Source organism: Pelophylax lessonae (genome assembly GCF_965119305.1).
Source record: "Pelophylax lessonae genome assembly, chromosome: 1".
Classification (NCBI taxonomy): domain Eukaryota; kingdom Metazoa; phylum Chordata; class Amphibia; order Anura; family Ranidae; genus Pelophylax; species Pelophylax lessonae.
In genome coordinates, this window is record NC_138768.1 from 605,490,323 (window position 1) to 605,508,471 (window position 18,149).

The 18,149-nt window shown below is 40.4% G+C and overlaps 1 protein-coding gene across 2 annotated transcripts in view; it reads left to right on the forward strand.

The window, feature by feature from the left end:
• Positions 1-18,149, forward strand: part of TET2 (tet methylcytosine dioxygenase 2) — a 177,527-nt gene that overhangs the window by 59,443 nt on the left and 99,935 nt on the right. Inside the window, exon 1 of one of the 2 annotated variants that reach the window (XM_082243692.1) lies at positions 7,431-8,596. The exons of the other annotated variant lie outside the window; for it this stretch is intronic. The gene's annotated coding sequence lies outside the window, so the exon portion shown is untranslated. Of the gene's footprint in view, positions 1-7,430; positions 8,597-18,149 lie in introns of those variants that run through there. 2 annotated transcript variants of the gene reach the window in all.

Genomic DNA, 18,149 nt, shown 5'->3' on the forward strand with positions numbered 1-18,149 from the left:
TCTGTTTGTGGGAAAAAAAGGACGTAAATTTCGTTTGGGTACCACATTGCATGACCGCACCATTGTCAGTTAAAGTTGCACAGTGCCGAAGCACAAAAAGTGGCCCAGACGTAAGACAGCAAAATGCTCTAGTGGTAAAGTGGTTAAATAGAGATGAAGTTCATCACCCAGGCTCATAGTTGCAAGTTCAGAAGAAATTGAATCCTCCGCATGAGGCCCCAATAAAACACTGAAAATGTCCTGATAAATTCGACCACGATGAAAAAGATTCCCTTCTGTTCGTTGACGTATTTTTGGACATTTGTCTGTTTTTGCAGCATGTTGCTCTTCATAAAAATAGTGTTCTGGACTTGTCTTTTCGGCAGGAACCTCCTGCACCTCCTGTTGAATATCTTCTGTCAGCCAATTTTTTCGACTTAGCCAATACATCATCAGAAGAGAAAGCATGGTTCTTGTATCGAGGATTCAAAAGACTTGCAAGCACAACATTTTTAATCTCTTCATGCTTCTCAAAACATACTGTATATCAATCAAAGCTCTTTGGCTTGACAGACCATCATTTGAAAGTTGGAGGGTGTTCTGTGCCATGACACAGAGGTCTGACATATCAACAAGCCTCATTCCTTTCCGCATGTTTGCTCCACTGTCTCGAAGTTGTGCAAGCATCACTCGGACTTTGTTGATTCCCCATTCTTCAAGTATGCCTAGAAATATTTCCCTACTGTACTCAGTGTGGGATCCTTGCATCACTTTTGTATTCAACACCAATTACCTTTTTGTCCGACCGCTGTCAATGAAGTGGCATGTAAGAATGATTAGTGACTCTGACTCTGTTTGTGACCAGCAGTCCGTCATGCATGAAAGTGAGTTGCCAGCATTCTCTGGTTACAGCATAGCCTTTACTTTGTCAACGACCTTTTGGTGAAGCTTTGCCAGAATTTTGGTTCGATAATGCTTCTCACTCTTCAGTGTGTAGCTTGGCTCAAGTATGGACATCAACCGCTACAAACCTGACTCAGACACCATTGTAAATGGCTGGTTATCAGTGACAATGATCTCTGTGATTAGCAGTTGGGATCTTCCATCTGAATCTAGACAGTGACATCTGTTTTTTTTCACAAACATATCTGTTATTGTTGCCTGGGATAGTGGAGGCAGTGCCTCCAAGCAACCCCTGGCAGTGTGGGTTGCTTGCTGGCACCCTGTTGTGAGCTGGTGGCTGACGCCTGGCAGTGTGGGTTGCTTGCTGGCACCCTGTCGTGGGATGGTGGCTGATGCCTGGCAGTGTGGGTTGGTGGCTGATGCCTGGCAGTGTGGGTGGCTTGGTGTCACCCTGTTGTGGGTGGCTTGCTTGCCAGGACACTGTGGTGGCTGGCTGGCTTGGTGTCACCCTGTTCTGGGTGGCTGGCTTGCAGGAACACTGTGGTGGCGCTGGCTGGCTGCCTTGGTGTCACTCTGTTCTGGGTGGCTGGCTTACAGGAACAGTCTGTGATGGCTGGCTGGCTTGGTGTCACCCTGTTATGGGTGGCTGGCTTGCAGGAACACTGTGGTGGCTGGTTGGCTTGGTGTCACCCTGTTATGGGTGGCTGGCTTGCAAGAACACTGTGGTGGCTGGCTGGCTTGGTGTCACCCTGTTATGGGTGGCTGGCTTGCAGGAACACTGTGGTGGCTGGCTGGCTTGGTGTCACCCTGTTCTGGGTGACTGGCTTGCAGGAACACTGTGGTGGGTGGCTGGCTGGCTTGGTGTCACCCTGTTATGGGTGTCTGGCTTGCAGGAACACTGTGGTGGCTGGCTGGCTTGGTGTCACCCTGTTATGGGTGGCTGGCTTGCAGGAGCACTGTGGTGGCTGGCTGGCTTGGTGTCACCCTGTTATGGGTGGCTGGCTTGCAGGAACAGTCTGTGGTGGCTGGCTGGCTTGGTGTCACCCTGTTATGGGTGGCTGGCTTGCAGGAACACTGTGGTGGCTGGCTGGCCTGGTGTCACCCTGTTGTGGGTGGCTTGCTTGCTGGAACACTGTGGTTTGGGTGGCTCGCTGGCTTGCTGGAACACTGTGGTGGGTGACTGGCTGGCTTGGTATCACCTTGTTATGGGTGGCTGGCTTGCAGAAACACTGTGGTGGCTGGCTGGCCTGGTGTCACCCTGTTGTGGGTGGCTTGCTTGCTGGAACACTGGTTTTAGGCTGGCTGGCTGGAACACTGTGGTGGGTGGCTGGCTTGGGGTCACCATGTTGTGTTGGTGGCTGGCTTGGTGTCATTTACTCACCCTGGCCTGTTGTGGGGAGCTGGCTTGCTGGAACACTGTGTGGTCACTGGTCACGTTGGCGGGTGGCTGGCTTGGTGGTGTCATCTTTGCTCGCTGGAACCCTGTTGTGGAGTGGGTGGCTGGATGCTGGTCTGCTGGCACCCTGTTCTGTTGTGGGTGGGAAGGCTGGTGGCTGGGCACCTGTGGTGGGTGGCTGAGGCCAGGGCCTGTGGGTGGATGGATGTCTGGCACTGTGATGAGACCGGACTGCAGCTGGCTGTAACACGAAGCTGTGGGAGGCGGTCTTAAGGCAGAGAACATGTGCAGCGCGCAGTGAAATGGTGTCACATATGGGCCGTGCAGCCGTGGGAGGCGGTGTTAGAAGGCAGAATGTGTGCGCGCAACATACGCAATGACGTCACGAAAATATCGGCAATATCGGTAAATCCAAAGGCCGATACAGATATATTGGGGAATCGGTCGATCTCTAATTTCAACATACAATAGCATCAAAAACACACATTAATCTATTATAGAATGTATACCACTTGGAATACTATAGTTCGGAATGGATCCTCCTCTGGGTGATTCTGCTTACCAAAGTGTTGAATGACAATCCATTTGCATTACCTTCCATCTTGGGAATAGAAGCTTCTGGGATAGTGGCGGACCAGAAACAAAACCGGGCTGGTGCCATTTCTGGCACTGATGCAAACATTAACATGGCCAGCTGTGGGAAATGCAACTATGGGCTACAGCGCCATATATATTTAGGCAGGACACATATATTGATTAGATGAGAACTAAATGACAAAGGGGGGACTGTTTCGAAACACTTCAGCTTTATAGGATCTTTCTCGCTGCGTTGAGTGTCGGGTTGACACTTTTTCTATATACCTCTATGTGGTTGCTTTTTACGATCATTCTAATTAGTATATCTGGGGTATCAGCATATTCAGATGGAATATTTTTCACTTTTTCCATATTGTACTGTATGTATCTAAGGAGTTGGTCTGCTGTTATTAAAGTATATTCTAACTCTAAATTAAAAAGTCATGGACTATTTCGTTTGGTCCCTCTGTAAGCTCAGAGAAATCTCTGCAAATGTTGTAAAGTCATAAAATATCTGGTAATCCAGCCTAACCCCTTAAGAAAAAAACCCTTCCAATTTGTTACTGATAATGCTAGGCACAAAAGCAGATCCCTCTTAGTGTGATCAGCTTGCATCTCTTCATCTGACTTGGGTGCTACAGGGCATAATGTGAGCACATGGCTTGCCTGCAGTCCCAAAGTCAGAGTAAAGCCTCCTTGTCCCCAGCCTTTCACAGTTGTCCCCAGTCCGGGGTTTCAATGAACCTAAGGACTACCAGGACCAGTGCCATTGATGGACCCTGACAAGCATCTTCTGTAATTTCCACTACTAGGCCTCTGAGCTGCAGGTGAAGAAAAGGACCAAGCGGTCAAGTGAATGACACTAACAGCCCTTTAAAAAATGCATTTTTTTAAATAAGTTTTATGATTCGATTTGCACATATGTTTTTCGTTCGGTTCAGTTTTCATCCATAAGCATTCACTTACACTTTTGTTACATAGAGAGAGACAGACAGTCAGACAGAAAGAGACAAATAACTTTTGGGAACTCAAGACACATACAGTAATGAGCAATATAAGAAATTTACACTTACCTCACTTCCCCTTCTGCGTCTCACTCATTGTTGCCCAATTTGGAGTTACAGTATATAACACTTTCTGCCACAGCTTCTCCTTCCTCACCCTATCACTATATTGTTTGCAGGCGACGTTCTGTAGACCTAGCTTCTCATAGAAAAGCTGAATAAGAGTCTCATTAGAGACATCCCTCACCATCTTCACACCTGGGTCACATATCATTCAGACAATGCTACTTGTGGCTTTCATTTTCTGTTTAAAAAATGGACTGAACTGATTATGCTAATGGAATCCATTTACATCAGTAAGACCAAGTCTGTTTCTAATCATGGACCTAAACAGACATGGATCTATACTGATGATCATCTGTATATAACCCCAATTCCAAAAAAGTTTTATAAGCCCATATTTTTTTCACAATTGAAAATAGAAAACATCTTAAATATTTAAACTGGGAAAATGTACCATTTTAAGAAAAAAAAAGGTAATTTTGAAATTCAGGGAAGCAACATGTCTCAAAAAAGTTGGGTCAGGGCAACAAAAAGCTGGCAAAGTAAGTGGTACTAACAAGAAAGAGTTGGAAGAACATTTTGCAACTAGTTAGGTAATTGGCAACAGGTCAGTAACATAATTGGGTATAAAAACAGCATCTTAGAGAGTTAAAGTGTCTCAGAAGTATAGAAGGGCAAAGGTTCACCAATCTGTGAAAAGCTGTATCTCAAAATTGTCAATTTCAGAATTGTGTTCCTCAACATAGAATTCCAAAGACTTTAAATATATCATCATCTACAGTACATAAAATCATTCCAAGAATCTTCAGAAATCTCTGTGCGCAAGGGACAAGGCCCGAACCGTAATATTGCATGCCCATCATCTTTGTGCCTTCAGACAGCACTGCATTAAAAACAGGCATGATTGGACATCACTGCATGGACTCAGGAATACTTCTGAAAATCATTGTCTGTGAACACAGTTCACCATAACATCCAAAAATGCAAGTTGAAGCTCTATCATGCAAAGAAGAAACCATATCTGAACATGACCCAGATAGAGCACTGTCTTCTCTGGGCCAAAGCTCATTTAAAATGGTCTGTTTTGGAAGCAGTATATGCTCTCATCCAATTGATGTCTTTTTCATTGAAGACCGTGCTTATTTCCACAGGACAATGTTAAATCTCATGTAACATCTATGACAACAGCACGGCTTCATAGTAGAAGAGATGCTAAACTGGCCTTCCTGCAGTCCAGACCTTTACCAATTAAAAATATTTGGTACATCTTGAAATGAAAAATACAAACAAAAATACAGTATACAATAAGACCCAGGACTTTCGTGCACTTAGAATCTTATATCAGGCAAGAATGGGACATCATTCCTCTCCCAAAATGCCAGCAACCGGTCTCCTCAATTTCCAGGCATTTACAGAGTGTGGTTAAAAGAAAAGGGGATGCTACACCATGGTAAACATGGCCCTGTCCCAACTTTTTTGAGACCTGTTGCTGTCATCAATTTCAAAATTACCCTATTTTTAAACATTTGGTATGTTTTCCACTTTTTTTATCATGAATAAAATATATGGGTTTATGAGATGTGCAAATTATTCCATTCTGTTTTTAAGTAGATTTTACAAGGCGACACCAACTTTTTTGGAATTGGGGTTGCACATCCTCACACCCATTGGAATACATCACTTCCTGTTTTCCATCCACAAAAGAAAGAATGAAAAATGGACAGGTGAAACACCCTTGTAAAAGGAGTCAAAATGTGTATGGATCATACCTGGTATGTTTAGCATGTTTTTAGATACTTTGATTTTCATATGCTTTAATATATACATTTTGGTGTATTATGTATTATTTTGTATACCCTGTACTGTATACTTTGTGTTTAGTAAAGAGTGTTTTGAACAAACATAAAACATTTTATATGAATTTTGCATGCTTGCTAATTGATTTCTATAGGTTACTTAGCAATTTCTACTTCGTTTGCAGATCAGATTGGGTTTTTGGAGTCCCCATACATAAATACATATGCTTTTATGTGGTTTTGCTTGTAAACACCTATATTGTAATTGTAGCTATCCATTGGAATACCTTGACACATCCATAATTATTATCATAATTAAAAAAAAAAAAATCTATATTGTGATAAAAATAATAGACTATAGAGAAATTAGTAAAAAAAGAAAAAAAAAAAAAACAATACGCCCTACTATTTTCTTTCACCAAAATCATTTAAAAGAAAGTACATAGTTATAGCTCTGCAGTATGGTTTTTGCATTTTTTTTTATTTGTGTGATGCACCTTGAAGCTACACGTCATGCCTCCAAAGCAGTTATTCACTTCAGCCTTGCACAATACAACACAGAGTTGTTAGTTGGAAAATCTAGAAGAATGGGCTTTGTTTCCTTGGAGCTGCAAGCCATTCAAAGACACAATAGCATCACATAACATGTGAGGAGGAAATTGTTTTCCAAAGCTATTGTCAGATGGAAGCAATGCATTTTACTATTTAAAACTTGTTTTTTTTTTAATAAGTGGACTGTACTTTATTGCAATCTATAGTACCTAAATCTGTACAGTACACATATTTCAACTTTGGGAAGTCTGATGGTTCATAGGAAAATCAAACTTGATTTAGTTTTCTCTGTATTCCCACCTTCTTTTGAGGTCCTTCACACCTCTGCAGCCTGATGCATTGTGTTAACGTGCAAGCATTAGTGAGCGTTACATCAAGGGAGTGAATAGGCTGTCAATACACCATAATGGATAATTTAAAAAGCGTACACAAACCAACTCATGTGTGATGTCATCCTCAGAAAGAGCAGTTATTTTCACTACATGACCTGATTAATATCCTTGGAGAAATATGATATGCTGTTTCCTAACGTATTTCAAGTGACTATGTTCAGATAAATGTGTATTTGTTTAGTCTGAGTAGTTAAATACACTCCTCACTATTCCTTCACACAATTTGTAGACCAGACATTAGCGTTACTGACAACTAAAAAGGTACATTGACAACACAACCCGTTCTAACCAATGCCATTTGCAATCTACTGTATATGTGTGAAGGCAGTCCATAAAGTCTTGCTTTACCCATGGTTTGTTTGCATTGAGCCTCATTCTAGTGTCTGTAGTTATGGATAAATTGGATCACCTAATTTTTTTAATATTCAGCTTTCATTAAATTGTTTTTTTAATAATTATTTGTAACTGTCATTTTCTGATTTGCATGCTTTATAAAAATGATCAATAAAAAAATGTTCTTAATAGACATTGAGTATTAACAGCATGCTTTTTTTATTCACAATTTACCTTTTTTTCTTAACATTTCACTACTAAAGCATTTTATAAAACAACACTGCTATGTAAATTATATTTTAACACTTTTTGAACAAGTGTAGTCATTTGCAAACTTCCTCTTCTGCTTTGGTCAGGAGGGGGGAGGGCAATTCACAGTGTCAAAGCATTTGGATGATAAGTGGGCTGGATCAAGTTTCAGCAAGATTAGGAAAGTAGTACTACACACAAGCTCACCACATGCTCTTTTAGGACTTTTGGATGATTGTAAAGGCAATCCTTTGAAAAGCATAGTGGTGGAACTGCAACACAAATTGGGGTGCCTGATGAGGAATCGAAATAACGTTCTGGACTGGGATTTAGAATTCACGCGCTGAGCCTGTGCTTATGCTTTGGTTGATCATCTCGAAGACAAGATACAAAAATGTTGCCATGGAAAAATGGTTTGGTTTAACCATTATGTATTTATAGAAGTTGTGTCATCAAGCAGTAACGGAAAACAAAGCTTGTCACAGCACGCATCAACCCTCGTGTCACCAAGGCGGCTACGGTGAAGGACCTGGTGAGCATGTGTCAAGTATTTTGCCGTTCACATGGCCAGTGTAAACAAGAAGTTGATTTTGATCACTTGGATGATAGCTGACTTTGAAGGATATTTAAAGGTTCGACATTTCATTTAAACGCAGCGTCAATCCACTAAGGGGCCAGATGCAGACTTGAGACTTGAGCTGGACCTGTAACTTTTTGGAGTGAGGTGGCTGTAAGGAAATGTTGAAATGTGTATGTAAGGGGAGCTGAAAGGGGGAGATGAAAAGGAGGAACTTCAGCAAGAGCACTGTACTGTAATGCGATATTCAGAAAATCAGCTATCTAATCTCGCCTGCAAATTCCTTCCCCCTCTCTGCATGACAGAAAGCAGTTTACTGTTCTGTAGCTGGAGGCAGTGTCTGTGAAACTGCAGAGCAGGCAAGGAGGCAGCCAGAATACTATTGTGATCCACTCCACAGCTTCTATACAGCCCAGGCTTCTGCTTACTATTGTACAGCCAAAAAAAATGTGAGCCTTTATGTAGGAAGCCCTGAGTAGGGAACTGATTTACATTACCCAAGCTAGCACTCAGGCAGAGCTCCTTGTCAGCAGACACTACTTTGGGGTTGGTTCACATGCCAGTCACGTCCACCCTTTGGAACAGCGAACAGCAACACCGGGGCTTCATCAAGTGATGAGAGCAGACGTCAAACTGCCCTATGAATATTGATGTGGAGGCTAGTCTGCTTTCGTAGAGGAGCAGAAGGAAGCAAGATGGCTGCCCTTTAGGATTTGTTAGAAAGGAGACCAGACTGTGTTTGCTGGATTTCTGCAAGGCAGAGGGACGTTTAAGAGGTCAGAGTGCTATATTTATGCCCATATGTCCTTCCCTTTCTCTCTCTTCCCTGTTTCTCTCTTCCACTTTTCACACTCTTGCCAACAGATCTGTTTGTTTAGTGTGGAAGAATAAAGAGGACAAAAAATACTGATCTTTCCCAACATGGCTGACATGCACAGGTTTTACATATATAATAAAGAACCCTTCACTATTCATATTTTAAGGTTCATTAACAATGCTTCCTGGGAACTAAATGATGCCTATTTTAATGTAATATGCAGGATGTGTGTGTTTTGGGTTGGGTCTTACTGCTTCATAAATATTTCTTGTTCCCTGAAAAAAAAAGTCTAGTCTCTTTCATAGTTGTCTTTTTCTTTGCTATAATTTTGACTTTTCTATTAACTTTTGAAGCATGCCCTTTGTTTTCTGTAGGCGGATTAAGCCTTTTGATAACTGATTGTCTGATTGATTGGATTGATTGATTAATTGCCACAATTGTAATTATTTCTTTATCAAACTCTATCCAAATATTTAGTGTGGTGGCTGTGTCCTATCTTGAAGAAAATGTGTAATTAGTGTAAGAGGAGACATCTTGCTCTGTGTTTTTTTTTTTTGTTTTTTTTTTCCCCCTTCTTTTCCTGTCGCCCGGCATGTGTCTTTGAGTGTACCTTGGACATTTTTTTGAAAGTCTGCATTTTGCCTTTGTGCTGCTAGTGAATCAGCTTTCCTTTGGGTGCCGGTGAGTGACATGTAGACACAAAGACAGACATATTCAAAAGGATGTATGCTAAATTGTAATTAGATGGTCAGTTTATAGATGTACATTGTCCATAATTGTTAAATTAAATGTTTTGTGGAATTAGTCTTATGCTGGAGTGGAGAAAATGTTTATGTTTTCAGATTTAAATTTTTGTAGTTTATTCCAGCTAGTAAAAATGGGTGACAAACACATAAATGACACTCTATATATGCTGCCATCTACCTGATTGTTTCTTTGTCTTGTTGGGTTAGTCATTTTTTATCACCTTTTTTTTTTATCACCCTTGATAAGCATGTGATCATTGCTTAAAATGAGTGAAAATTGACACCTGATCAGAATGGAGTCAAAGTGTGTCATAGATAACGCTACATGTCCCTTAGTACACCTAAGCAGGTTACCAACTGGCCTGCTTCATCTGTCCTTCCCTGCAGCAACGATTGGATGTGTGTAGGTGACATTCAGGCGTATCATTCCAGAGAAATGAAAAAAGTGATTCTCCATCTTTTATAACCAGTCAGCTGCTCCGTGTGCCATCTGAGGAGACTCTTCAATGCATTTGCTTTCGTCACACTTTGGCTGCACACATAAAAAGTGAAGAAAGGCACAGCACACAGATTCATTCAGAAAATGGTTTCCCAGCTCATCTCCCATCTCAGTGTCTGTTTTCTCTTTTCTCTGGGATTAAAAGATCTGTTTCCTGTTGCAGGCTAATGGAGGCTGTTCTATTTGCATCCTAATGGCTGTCTGCAATGCTGCATTATGAGGAGGAACTATGCAGATTTAGTTGTATATTTACATGTGTATTGTAACACAGGACTTTCATTTTTGCTGGCAGTGATGGGGATAAAAGGAGAAAATTATTTACCTTTGCATTGCCTTTGAATGGAATGAAGCAGCCCTCTGGGAACTGATAACATGTTAGATCCTTAATGACAAGACAATAGTAATGGAAAGGTGTGGAAAGTACATCAGTGTTTACCTCTGCACATTACTAATGTGCTTACAGATGGGTAGTTAGTAACTTCTTTTGAGGTGTTAATATGTCATAGCATTATACATCTTGTAATATTACCTAAGTACAGGCCTTTTTACCTGAATTGGAAACAGTAAATGATAATGTATCATATGAATCAGAAGACTCCCCAATCCACTTTTATCTTTTGCAGTTCAGATAGGAAGTCGCTGCCCATGGAAACGTGTTCTGTGTTCACCTATATTAATTTTGGGTTTGATGACTGTAAATATGGAAATGTTGGACAGGACTGAAAAAAGCCTTCCGATACACTTTCTTGGTTACAACTTTTGTAAGGATTCCAAAATATCTCTCCATTTTAAGCTATCATTTGTGGAACTGAGTGGCCTTTTTCTGTGGAACACTCTGTTGGCACTGTTTGCATGGCTCTTGGCACAAAACCAAGGCACTGAAATAGTTGTGATGAAGAGTGCATGGACTTGGGCTCTGGTATGTCAACACTGTTTAAAGAGCAAGTTGCATGCGGCGGCTCCCTGCTTGTTGTGACGGAGAGAATTGGAGGGTTGTTTTTCGGCACTAGGTAGCAGGTGGGTTGCGCGTATGTATACAGTCTATCGACATATTGCTTGGTGGTTATTCAGTAACTAATAGAGCTTCAACTGTTCAATCTGTTCAAAGTTCAAGCAGGTTTTTCCTGAATATGAGTATATAAGGTCTTGAGTATACCTTCTTTTTAAGGAAGATTACCCTTATCTGCTAAATAAATAAAGTTGTTCATTAAATATTTATCTTGGGCATTTTATAAAGCAGTCTTAAAGCACTGGTTAACTGTTTCCACTCTCAACTGCCTGAAACAGTAGCTTATAATTGTGAAGTGGCTTATGCTAGTAAAAGGGACCTGCCAAGTTCATGAGAATGCCAGTGGTTATCTTTGGAAATGATTCTGCAAAACATGACCACAAATTGTTTAGTAAGATTCACAGTATCCTAACTTCTCATTCTGGTGTATAATCTCATATAGGAATCCTGTCCAGAATAGTCTTATGTCATGCCCAAGCCGCTGCTTGACAGACATACACCTTGCAAGCCAAAAAATACAGTTTTGGGTGACTGGCAAAATCAGATGCAGAAAGTAAATTTTGTAGTTGGTTTTGTAAAATCTTATTTTGCTATTAGCCTTTGCAGCCACCCTCATCAGAACTCCATTGTGAGTGTGCATGTTTATAGGATGGTCAGTTAGGAAAATGTCTTATATTTATGGGTAGATTTAGAGGCTGATTTATTTCAGCCTCCAACACATTCAATCAGTGGTAAAATCTTAAGAGTCACAGAAAGTATACGTAAACCATTTACAAAAATAGTAGGATGTTGTCAGACAGGTTGCATGGGTTAACCGTGTCACAGATCATAATCAGAATAATGTAATGGTCATATGGTCATGTTTCACAGTATCTTGCAAAGTAATTAAGCAAAAACTGTTTGTATAGAAAAAAAAAAAAACAGTAGTATGGCCCATAAAGAGTTATATTTTATTTTTATTCACACCAATGCCTCTGTGAACTCTCTCAGAATTTAGGAGTGACCTGTTTAAAAGTGGAAACAAAACAATGTAGCCTAACGGGTTTATCGTGGTATCGCCTTAAGAACTTGCTGTCATTATTGTAATATTGCTATTTTTCCTTAAGTTCTAAAATGTAAAACTTGCATGTATAAGAACCCTGGTGTCAAGTGGCCCCTCAGTTTGAAGCATGGCCCTCAGGCCTCAGCAGTCAGTAGAAGGTGTATTGGCTTGTAAAGGGGCCTTTAATGGTAGTGAAGTCTAGCAGTTTCCCTAGTCTCTGACTGTCTCTATTACTTCAGTCTCCAAACCCCTACTGTAGAACAGTCCTTGACCATTTCCTTCAATCTGTTACAGTTTTCTGTAGCATTACATATATTAAATATTATAAGCAGTCCTTTGGAGACATCAAGGGCTGCATTTGAGGCTCCTTTGCCTTGTAATTTGACAATCACTGTCTTAGGACTACTTTACACGTGTCATGATTGGCTTTTGTTTTATATTGTTTAAATGTGCCTAGTGTGCTTCCATACAATACATAGTTACATAGTTACATAGTTAGTGAGGTTGAAAAAAGACATCAGTCCATCCAGTTCAACCTATGATGTATGTGTGTGTCTACAGTTAACCACACATTGTATACCCCTGTATGTTGCGGTCTTTAAGGTGCCCATCTAATAGTTCTTTGAAACTATCAATGCTCCCTGCTGATACGACTGTTTGCGGAAGAGAATTCCACATCCTTACTGCTCTGACAGTGAAGAACCCCCTGCGTATTTTAAGGTTAAACCGCCTTTCCTCTAGTTTTAGTGAGTGGCCACGTGTCTTATTGTATTCCCTTTCTCTGAATAGGTTTTTCCATATGCTAGGGTTTCCAGTACAGTATTTGTACATTGATATCATATCCCCCCTCAATCGTCTCTTCTCCAGAGAGAATAAGTTCGGTGCTTGTAGTTGTTCCTCATAGCTGATGTCCTCCATTCCCCTAATTATTTTTGTTGCCCTTCTCTGGACTTTCTCCAGTTCCAGCACATCCTTCCTGAGGACCGGTGCCCAGAACTGGACAGCATACTCCAGATGTGACCGGACCAGAGTCTTGTAGAGTGGAAGAATAATCTCTTTATTTCTGGAGTAAATCCCCTTTTTTATACATCCCAGTATTCTGTTGGCTTTGCTTGCAGCGGCTTGGCATTGCAATATGCATTTGACAAATGCAAAATGTGTATTGCTTAAAGCACAAGATGCGTTTGGGGCAATACTCTCTAGCTCCAACAACCTTAAGACAAAAGTAGAATGTAAGAAACAAAATCTTGTAAGCTCATCTCTAAAAACACTTCCTAATATGTTTTCTTCACTACCGCAAAATTATAAATTTAACCTGGTAACAAAAATGTCATCGCTTGTTAAGTAATGTATGGTTTTTAACAAATTATTAAAAAGTTTTCAAAAATTTATGCACACAACATAAATAGGTCATATCACATGGACAACCGTGGCAACCCCTAAGTTTTGAGACAATATGATACAAGATTGCCAAAAGGGAGACGGAATATGGTACTTTACAAATTTAGAACCTTCATATGACAATTTAACAGTGCATTTGAAATGACCAGCCCAAAATCTGACTGTAGGGTACAAAGTTGAAAAATAAGTCAGGCAATTTGAACATTTCCCTTTTCTGAGTACATTGATAAGCCAACATTATGATTTATACCACTATTTTTATCAAGTGGAAGAGATTTGTATGATTATCCCCCTTCATATAGGTAAGGCAAAAACTGTCCTCAGTGGTGTTGGGTAAAGTGTATTTATGTGAGATTATTAGGATTGGGTCAGATGCATGTAGAATGCCTCACCTGCCAGTTAAAGGATATTTAGCATAACTGGATATGAAGTACATTCAGTAACTATAAACAGTAGTTTCTAGCCAGTATCAAAAGCATACAGTTATGTTATTTATTATATCAGTCTGGACTACTAGTCCAGGGCAGCTTTACCTAAATAAATGTCAGACTATGCTGCCGGCACAACAAGGTACTTGTTTTTACAGTACCTCACCAATGCTCCCCTGCAGCCCCAGTAAAAAAAAAAAAATTATATCTGGGAATGATTGAAACATTTAACACTCTCCCTGGCCTCTCTCATTTCTGTCCTTGGTACATAAGTAGCCAAACACGAGACTTCAGTGCTGTCACATGCGGGCAAGCAAGAATGGGCTCAGCCCTGTAAATATTTTAACTTTCAGAAAATCTAAACTTGTATCGGAATTTCAAGATGGAAGAGACAGATACAATCTATATAGCCTGGCAGGTATTATATAATAAGAATATGACCTAACCCCCGATATACACTATTACTTCAGCCTGCAATACCTAAAAAACATTCTATATTGCATTATGCAAACTATCCAGTCTGGTCAAGCTGAACATTTTTTTACCATATAGTTTAGTCTTTAGCTGTCATAGCAGTATGGCAACTGTTAACCATATAAACATGTATTAATGGGACAATCACATAACATATACAGCTTTACTTGGCTCCTTGGTCAAGAAATTTGTGTGGTATCTCACTAGACTGCCAAAAATCTGCAGTGAATCTGCACTTCAGGAGGTTCTCTTATGAATTGTCATGCTGTGTCACCTTCATTGGGAAAACTGTTTTTTTGTTTGGTTTCCAGACATATTAAGATATTTATATGTGGATGAAATCTGCAACTTTTCTGATTTAACTTTTCCAAGAATTCTAAAGAGACAGGTGTCAAGCAGTATAGGTTGTATTACAATGATAGCCAAAGTCTGGGGCTGACATCATCATAACCTACATAATAATTCTACAATAATGGCAGAGATCAGTGGAAAGATAACAGATTGAGAACTGTTGTTTAAGTCCCTCACTTTACATAGATGTCTTCACAAGATGACATTTGTACCCAGTAGAAGTAAAGTGGTTCAATGACTAACCACTTAATAGGACCAAAACATTGAATAGCTTGGATTATTTTTCATATAAGGCTACTGTATTTTGTGTTAAATTTAATGTATTAGTATGTGATGCATGAAAAACATGGTATGTGAATTTACATTTGCACCATGTTACTTCAAAAAGCCTATTTTTTCTCTGTAAGGCTGTTTTCAGTTTGGCCAACTTTGGGAACACCCTTGGGAAGATAGCTTCCGGACAGATTTTTGTTTGAGGGGAGGAGGGGAATCAGGTAAGATGTTTGGAGCTAATCATTATTGGTTTCCACAAGAGCGTTTGAAGATGTCTGCAGAGTGCTTTTCTTTCCCTCTCTATTGGCAATAGGTTTGCATACTTGCACCACAATTTTCATGGGAAATATGGTATGGTGACCACCATTGAATGTCTTTAGACAGCTTAAAGTGATTGTAAATGATCATCTTGTAAAACAATTCATTTAGTTAACTCCCTTGCCGCCAGCCGCACGCAAATATCCGGCGCCTGGTGCTTGGTGTTGGGGGGCCCCATATTTGCATGAATTGCTCCCTAAAAAGCTGTGCAAAGAGCGTGCACTTCATGCTCCCGACACAGTTACCGCAACCTAACCGAAAGTTCCCGATCGCTCATTGAGATCGGGAGTTTTCGGATCATGTGACCACCGTGACAGGCAATGTCACATCAACAGGTCTCGTGCTCTTAAGCCCCGCCCCCTCCCCACGTCATGAACCTTTATAGGCCTGGGAGGCGCCTATAAAGGTTAGCATAGAAATGAAAAGGCAAACAATTTTGTATAGATATAATATATATAGATAGATTATAAATACACATTCACATTTCCTCTGTTGTCAGCAGCATAAGAGCTGGGGAGGAGAAGCTGCAGCACACTGAGTGCCCAGCCCAGCTTAAGAACTAACCACAGTGTGCTCTCCTGCTTAGTGTGGTAAATTTGTAATAGGAAAGCAGGGGGACTAGCAGGAATACTGGGGATTTTACATAAAGGAAGCAAAACAAAGAGAACAGGACACTTTCTCATATAAGTACGTGGTACAGCAAGCACATATCAGGAATATGAAGTGATGGGGTATGCACTTGTGTAAATTGGCAAAGGATTCAAGAGCAAGTCAGGTCTTTCTGAACTGCAGATACATTTTTTCTAAGTTGCTTTGCATTTCCTTTAAGTTGCTTCTGCGTCTCTTTGAGCTGCTAATGAGTTGCTTATCCATTCACATTGGTTACTTTGGGGAAGAAAAGCAGTTCAGATGCAAACAAATGCCCTTGAACATAATATTTTGAATTCTGAGTTTTAGAACATGCACAAAAATACAATACATCAATGCATTTGTAGTTAAAAAGAAATTTGTGTACTCTGTGGCTTTTAAAACCATAGGTGAGTGTGGTTGCGTTAAGGTGTAAGCTGTGTTAAGCCACTTCCTAAAAAAAGGAAGGGCTAGCGTGATGTGTCACCAGTAAACAAGAGGATGATGATACACGCATATGGCTGAACTGTTTACAAAAAGGTAACCCAGAACGCTGACAGATTGTAGCTATATGTAAGTGCAGGACTTTAAAATGAAGAACCCATTCTTCATGCAGAGCTGTAGCACTGTATCATTGACTTTGATTGGTGAAGCTCCGTCTAGGCAGGTTACTCATTGCAGGTTCAGCTTTATTTTTACTTTGCACAATCATGTGAGCAGTATCGAGCACCATGACTTCGGGAGAGGTCATCTGCGGTGAGCCAAAAATAGATTCTAAGCAGCCTCACAAACGCGGGTCTGGTGGTACTAGCACTACGTGCTGGCGATAGAAAGCCATTTCGCTTCTAGACTATAAATAATTTTGGCTGTAGCGTTTGGGAATTGGAAGGCATAGAAACCTTTAGAGTCTGTAAACAAAACAGACTTACCGCTAAACACGGTCGTTGCCAAGGGATTGTTTGCTTTATTATGGTATCATGTTATAGCAATGCATTTGTGGTGTTTTAAAAGCAATTTTGTTGTTTTTCTGGGAGTATTTTTTTTTTTAAGTTCTATTCATACCACTATTTGTAGACAGTAACCGATCAATACCCCTTGTTTTGTCTGTTGTCATTATGGGGTCTTTTTGCATTGTTCTCAAACATTTGAACTCAGTAAAGAGATCAAATCATGTTACGCTTTGTAGGAAACAGAGGCATATTTTATTTTTGTCCAACTTCCATTCCATAATTTACCATGCGCTTGCCAAACAAAAGTAGAACTAAAGATGTGTGTTTGGTTCATCTATAGCATTTTGTATCAGTTTGTATTACTAAAATGTTTTCAGCCTGCAAGAATTTATTGTCGAGGAAGTACAAAGCTTGTTGGCTTTTGGAGGTTACTCTTTAACTTTCGTATCTGAAAGTGTCAGCATTAACTGAGCCACCCAGCTGTGTTCTGATTTACCTTTATACATCGTGATGCAGGTTGCCTCACCTCAAATGGCCTCTTTAATGATCTTTGTCCTTAAAAACAACCTTCGAAACACTGCAGATAAAAGTAGACCTTGTTTGCATAGGAAATACTGTTGACTCTTTTTGCATAGATGAAAAAAGAACCCTTCCTCTTATATCAGGAAAAAAAATACTACCTGTGTAGGATGTCGTGTTGGAATCAAATGTATGGTACATGCAAAATCCTTCCGTGTGTGCAGTAGTAGATGTTCATACCCACTGTTCAGATGCTTGCTCGAAGCTGCTGAGTCACAAAAGTTTGGACTGATGTCGCTGTGTTTTTCGACAACGTCTCTGAAACAATTGAGGCTAGCACTTTGCTGACAATGCAGTTGAGGTTCCTCCTTATTCCTAACAGACCAACGGGCCTCTCTTTAATCTCCGCAGTAGAATTACAAAATGAGAGAGCGTGAGTGAGTTAAAATTTTTCTGGCGCTGTTGCATTAATATCGGTGCCAGAGGTGACTCCACGAATAGGAGATTCCAGGTCAGTGTGACGCCTTCTCACGTGGTGACGCGCACATGGCTACAGTGTTTATAAACATGAGTCCAGAAATACTAAGGGGAAATTGGAGGGTGTGTCAGTCCTATTAAATGTCACAGGTGTCGAGTGCATGGTGTGGACCGGATAAGAAAACTAGAAACGGACATCTCCCTTATCGCTCTATCACACATATATTACATGTCCGTTACTGTAGGGCGCCTTGGCAGAATTCATTTTCAGCCAGATTACCAACATGTGCTATTTTAAATGTTGCAGAGCTTTAATGGGTGCTTACATTGTGATACAGCATTGACATTTGATTTGTGGTTACACTGTGCACAATACAATCACGTATGAAAATTTGGAA